Source organism: Talpa europaea, assembly GCF_964194135.1.
Source record: "Talpa europaea genome assembly, chromosome: 14".
In the NCBI taxonomy this organism is placed as follows: Eukaryota; Metazoa; Chordata; class Mammalia; order Eulipotyphla; family Talpidae; genus Talpa; species Talpa europaea.
In genome coordinates, this window is record NC_140082.1 from 34,772,173 (window position 1) to 34,779,236 (window position 7,064).

Sequence of the window (7,064 nt, forward strand, 5' to 3'; positions counted from 1 at the left end):
AAGAAAGTTTGTGGAAATGTTCAGATTAAAGGAGGTCAAGAATCATAACTGAGGGGCCTCCCCGGTGGCGCAGCGGTTGAGCGCTGGGTTGCGAAGCTGCCCGCAGCCTCTGCGGCGCTGGTTCGATCCCCAGCTGCTCCCCGGCCACTGGAAGAGGGTCCCACATGGCGCGCAGACCTCTCCCGCCGCCCGCTGCTCCCCTCAGCAGTGTACTTCGGTCCTTCTGCCTGCTCTGCTCCCCGCTCTGGCTCTGGTGAATTCTCTCACCCTCCCGCGCTTCTGACTGTACTCAGTGCATGTACAAATAAAAACAAACAAACAAATAAATAAATAAAAATACATGCCCATGCCTCTTAAAAAAAAAAAAAAAAAGAATCATAACTGAGGGCCTCCCCAGTGGTGCAGCAGGTTCAGTGTTATGCTGTGAAGCGTCCACAGCCTCTGCAGCGCGGATTTGATTCCCGGCCAGCCAGGGAGAAACCCACATGGCACGGCAGACCTCTTCTTCCTCGTCTGCTGCTCCCCTCAGCAGTGTATTTTGTCAGTCTGCCTGTTCTGCTCCTCGCTCTCTCTGGCAAATTCTCTCACCCTCCCGTGCATCTGACCTGTACCCCAGCTCTTATATAAATAAATAAATCTTTAAAAATAAATAAATAAAGTTTAAAAAAAAAGAATCATAAGTGAAATGCCTGCCCCTAGACTGGATCCTGCACTGCAAAAAGGAAATATGTTATTAGGTCAGTTGGTAAAATTAAAATATGGAAGATATGTTAAATAAAATAATGCAGCAATATAAATTTAGGAAGCTTAAAACTGAACTGTAATTTTGTATGAGAAAATTCCCCATTCTTAAGAGACACACTGAAGTGTTCGGGGTACAGCTGTAACACAGTCACTTACTTTCAAGTGGTTTGGAAATAATTCTGAGAAGACAAATGGCAAAGCAAATGGGGTATCAATGTTAACGCAGGTGATCCAGCAATATGTGTGCAGGTCTTTGTACTGTAATTTTTGTAAATTTGAAGATATTTCTATATAAAAATTTTTATAGAAAGCATTCTTGTCATCACACAGAATCATATTGTTGTGTAGATAGTAGCAAGTGACCCTTTTCCTTTTACCCCAAATGCTAACTGAATTTATCCTTCTTCAGACATTGAAGGGGGCACTCATGGTGGAAAGAACACCAGACAGTGTCAGAAAACAGGATTTTGAGTGACTATGGAAAAGCCATTTAAGATCTTTATACCATGGTTTGCAGGTTTATAAAATGCAGAAAATAATACACAAGAATTTTTAAATCAAAGAGACAAAACTATGATGTAAATGCTAAAGTTCCGCACAAATTTCAGGAAATTTTGCCACCACACTCCTCCCCGAAAATTCTGGGTAGAAACATTTGGGCCCCAACTATGGTGCCAATGCCTCTCATCCACCTCATTGCCACCCAAGCTCTTTCTAACAGGCAAATCTGATCATGTTAACTTCTTGTAAAGCAATGGTTCTGCCCTTTGGTGAATGCAATTTGACATACAATAGCAAAAGGATCATGGACTCTCTGAAGTCTCTTCATTGAGCCTAAATGAATAACCCCAGGTTTTATGGTTCCTCATTTCCCTCAGGACAAATATGCAACTCCATAGTCTTAACATCTAGCTCCTACCCTTTCCACAGCCTCATTTTTCACCCTTCTTCCACTCACTTCCTAATTTGCAGCTACTAGCAGGCCATGGCACCATGCCCTAGCTCACTATTGGCTTTAAATATGCAGCTGAATATGCTGGAATAGTTTTGCCACTCTGTGGCCTAGCCACATTGCAATTCTCAACCCAAAAATGCCTCGTCTGAGAAGCATTTCCTGACTCAGTCTGGCCAAATGAGCAGTCTTCCTGGAGGCTTCCAAGCACCCTCTGCACACTCTTCCATGTCACTTCTTACACAGACTGCTTCTTTCACTGGGTTATAAGCCCAAGTACAGGAGATTCTCAGTCCCTGGCATCACACTTTAATAAGCACATCAGAGGTGCTCAATAAACATGTGGTAAATGCATAAATGACATACTAAGTAGATGTACCACTATTAAGACATCTTCCTCTTCCTTTACTCCAAAAGGCCAACTATCAACAGTCAGTGATAATGTAATTATCAATGTAAAAACAGGAAAAAAAATAAAACTAAAATGCTAATTTGATCCAAAATCCCCTCTTAGCTTTTGGTTTCAATGTCTTTGTCCATAAAGCATTTTCCAGAACTTGGAGCAAATACCATCAAAACTGAATCTCCTGATTCTCCTCATACTCTAACACAGATGATCCCTAAAAAAAAAAAAAAAAAAAAGTTGTACATTCCAAAAAAATAATTATTTGCTATCTTAAGAAAGACTCACTGACTTGATTAAAGAGGTCAATATAGATCTAACCAAGTCAGAATCTCTACGGTGAAACTTCAAGTAAGAGATTTAAAATGTCAATAGACTCTTTAAATCCAAAGACAGGTTCACTCATGGGAACAATTAGCTGTCAGGAAGGCAACACAGCAATCCTTGCAATTCACCCATTATTCATCCCTAGGAAGAATGATCCTAACAGGAAGGAACCGTGAAGAGACCGAAAGCAGACAACAGCAGGGAAACTGGAAAGAAGCAAGAGATGACAGTTATTTGGCTAAATTTACAGAAAGTCAGAGGGAGGAAATACACTAGATTTAAATGACTCTTTTAATGTAGGAGAGACAGTGCAAGATGAGAAAAAGACCATTTCACTTCCAAATAATTACAAAGGGGAAAATAAAGAAAATTTAAGAAAACAATTGCACAGAGGCATAGTAAACACAAACACAGTAAGAGAGAGGATGATACCAAATTCAAGAATGATACTAATCACAATATATGCCAAGGGGTTAAAACTTTCTAATAAAGAAGAGTCTCAAGTTGATAAAGAAAAAAAGAAGGTACAAATACTATTTAAAAGAAACAGACCCAGAACAAAATAAAAATTTTAGAAAAAACAAAAAAGAGATAGGAAAAGATAGATTTGGCAAATGTAAAAGAAAAGATAGATAAAAGGATGGAGGGATAGTTAGAAAAGGGAGGAAGGGCAGAAAAGATTGGGTATAGTAATGTTAATGTCAGAGAAAATAGAACTGAAATAAAGACATTCCACATTGAAGAAAAACTCTTGTAGCTTTTTTCCCAAAAAAGGTAAATCAGGATCTTGAAAAGATATTTATTTGTATACCCATGTGCATAACAGCATTATTCACAATAATCAAGGTTGAAATAATCCAAACATCCATTGATGAAAGAATAAAAGGTGGTATATATGTGCCATGGAATATTATTCAGTCTTTAAAAGAAAGGAAATTCTGATACATACTACATCATAGATGAAACTAGGCGGCATTATGCTAAGTGGAAATAAGGCAATTGTGGAAAGACAAATACTGTATGATTTCACTTACATGAGTTACCTGTAGTAGATTCATAAAGTAGAACAGTGTTTACCACGGGTTGAGAAATGGGAAATTATTGTTTAATGGGTACAGAGTTTCAGCTTTACTGGATGAAGAGAGTTCTGGAAATGGTTGGTGGTGATGGTTACAAGAACATGAACACACTTACTGCCACAAAACTTTACATTTAAAATGGTGAAGATGTTAAATTTTATGACATGCTTTTAACCACAGATAAAAATAAATTTAGGGATTTAGGGTAATTTAAACATTCCACTGCTCTAAAGAGGGACTTGGAACATTGAGCTGGTTGCTACAGTCCTGGTTTAAAATATTTAGTTAGACATCTGGAACAGAGCTAGGGAAACATGGACCAGCATCTCAGTGAGGAGAGCCAGAAACCAGGAAAAAGTAGGAAACAATAAATCAAGAACAGTCAGTTCAAAGGGAGGGATTTTGGCCCTTCCCCAACCAGAACTCTGGCTGTCCTAATGAAACCTGGAAAGGAGAATGCATAATTCTCAGTGAGAGCAGAGCCTGTTCAACAGTTCAATGAAGAACATCCACGTGGCCTAGAACTGGGTTCAGTAATAGGGGAGTCATATGCCTGTCCAGATCCACACCTACAAAGAAACTGCAAGAGACCACAGTGATCTTGGTCTGCCCAACAACTTTTTCCATGCCTGCCTTGGGGAGGTAACCAAAGGACCTGCCTGGAACCAGAGCCATTTCTGGCTCCTGCTTGATTGCATAGTTGGGGAGAGTGCAGCACCTCTGGCATACCAGCCTGTAGGGCTTCTAGACCACAGGCTTTGAAAAGAATGAATGCAAACCCACTTCACCCTCTCGCAGGCTATCTGGACCTGTGTCCAACATATGCAGTCAGAAACTCCAAGTAATCACAGTGAACACAGCCTGTAAGCAAAGTACTTCCTGGTTGCTGGTGGACAGTGTAGGGAGTCAGAATTGGTACCTGCACCCCACCCTACCCCCGTGCCCCCCCACAATGCACGTGCTTTTGGAGATTTCCCTAAAGCTTCTAATTTGCTACTGTTGGGGTGTACAGAACTCCTGGAGAGAAGATCTAACACAGCTAACATCAGCCTGAAAATAAATGGATGGATGGATGGATGGATGGGTGGGTGGGTAGATGGATGGATGGATGGATGGATGGATGGATGGATGGATGGATGGATGGATAAAAATACTAGATCCACAATACAAAAAATAATAATAACTAAGGGTGGATAATTATCCAAGATGTTCAAAGATGCAAGAGGAAAAGAACAATGAAGATGGCAAAATATTGGCTGATAAAACAATAATCATTATATCTCATAGGGATGTATATATAAATATATAGCTATATTTACATACAAATTTTATTTTTTGTGATTCCTTTTTTTATTATTTATTGAGGTAACACTGGTTTACAACACTGTATATGATTTAGGGTTACAGTTTCACACCCCCTTAGATATATATACAAATTTTAAAATAGAAATCAACACTAGCATATTGAAAGTTAAGAAAAAGTACATGAAGTACACACTATCTGGGAAGCTGAGGAAAGTACCAAGTGACATTACACTTTGATAAGGCAAGGACATATGGTATAACTGCTAAGAAAATCACTGAAAATAGTAGAAAATGTATACCTACCAGAAAACAGATGGCAAAGAGGAAAATTTTTCTAAATATTTTTTTGAAAACCTGCATTTATTCTAAAGAAGGAAAGGAGAAAAAAAGTGAAACACAGGATTAGATGGGGCAAATGCAAAGCAAATAGTTTTATTTAAGCCCAAATATATCAGATACTACATTAAATATAAAGGACCTAAATCCTTCCATTGAAAGGTAAAAAAATTTACCGAAGTAAATTTAGTCATATGTTATATTCAACTAATATATTAAACTAAATAATATTAGTTTATTAATTAATATTAAACTAATATATAAACTAATTAAAGTTATATATTTTTGTAAAAGAAACATCATCTAAAATACATACATAGAGAAACTTTGAAGGACTAGAAAATTTAACCATTGCAGACATTAAAAACAAGAAGTTGGTATAGTTGTATCATATGAGAAAAAGTACATTTTAAAAAGGGAGGATTCATAATATCTGAAGCTTCAGCTCAATAGAACAATATAAAAGTTCTAAATCTAACTACCCCTAATAACATTGCTACAAGATACACAAAGCAGAAAACTAACAAACTGAGGAAGAGACAAAGCCACAGTCAGAATGCGAGATGTCAACAACCTCACTGATTATCAATCAATAGAGCAAAGGGGGGAAAATCAGTAGAAATAAAAATCTGAACACAACTAATTTCAAGTAAAAAGTTAAACAAGCTGAAAAATCACCAACCCTTCTTAAGCTTATAAGAGAGGTGAGGTCACCAGCAAACTACTACCCGGAATTAAAATGACAAACAGGCAGATATGGAGAATTACCATTTACAGGACCAGAAACTCATGAACAGCAAACCTCTGCAGGAGGCAGGGCAGGAGTAGGAAAACCCCACACTATAGCTGGTGAATTGCTAGAGACTCAATATAAACTAGTGTGAAAGCTAAAAATAAAGACTTGTTGAGTTTTACCTGCTGGAGCTCAAACAGGTTCTCACAGTGAATCTCAGAGAGAAATTCCTTCATGCATACATCAGTGGGGAAGGAAAAGGAACTATTTTGAAATACACCAACATAGTCTGTTCTTAACAAGGTCATCCATAGGAGAATGTACTTTACTTCAGTCTAACCCGCTGGGTTATATCAGAGCCCACTGACCTGCAGGAAAGGAAACATCCATTTCAGCCAGTTCTATCCTTCCATAAGAGGGAAAATACCTAATTCCAGCCTGTCACATATGATGTCTTAGAGTATGAAGCATGCTAGATATGTGGTAGATTTTTTATATGTTTCCCATGATTCTTAGTTACTATCCTAACTCATCATGCAACTGGAAAGTCTTCTGGCACTATATTTAAATAAAGTCCAGAATGTTGCACTTCTGAAACAGACCAGTCTTGAGTATTACAAAACAAATGGGAAATAAACTTAAAGGTGAAATAACTTGTCAAGACAAAGTAACAGACCATCAAACTGGAGGAAAGGAGGAAGTTTGTGTGGGTTAAATTATGTATCTGCCTTTGGTAGGATGGCCACTTTGATAAAACTTAATTCTTCTGATATACATAATGGAACATTATCAAAAAAGGTAAGCTCATGCCATTTGCAGCAACATGGATAGAGCTGGAAGGGATTATGCTCAAGAAGTAAGTCAGAAGAAAGAGACAAATATCAGTTTCACTTATAGGAGGAATATAGAGAAACCCAACACAGGGTAAAAAAATAAGACAAAACTTGGAGACAAACTATAGATCTGAAGCATACAGCAGGGAGGGAAGAGGGGTCAAAACAGGGGAGGGAGGTGCACAAGGGACTATGGTGATGGTTCACGGGTGATGTGGTGATTTATACCTGAGGGAGAAATCAAATATTGTACAAAAAGGAACAAGGATGTAAGAAAATAAAAAAGTTTAATCCAAAAAATAAATAAGGGTGAAACAATATTTACAAAAAATAAATTATGCATCTGTTGTTT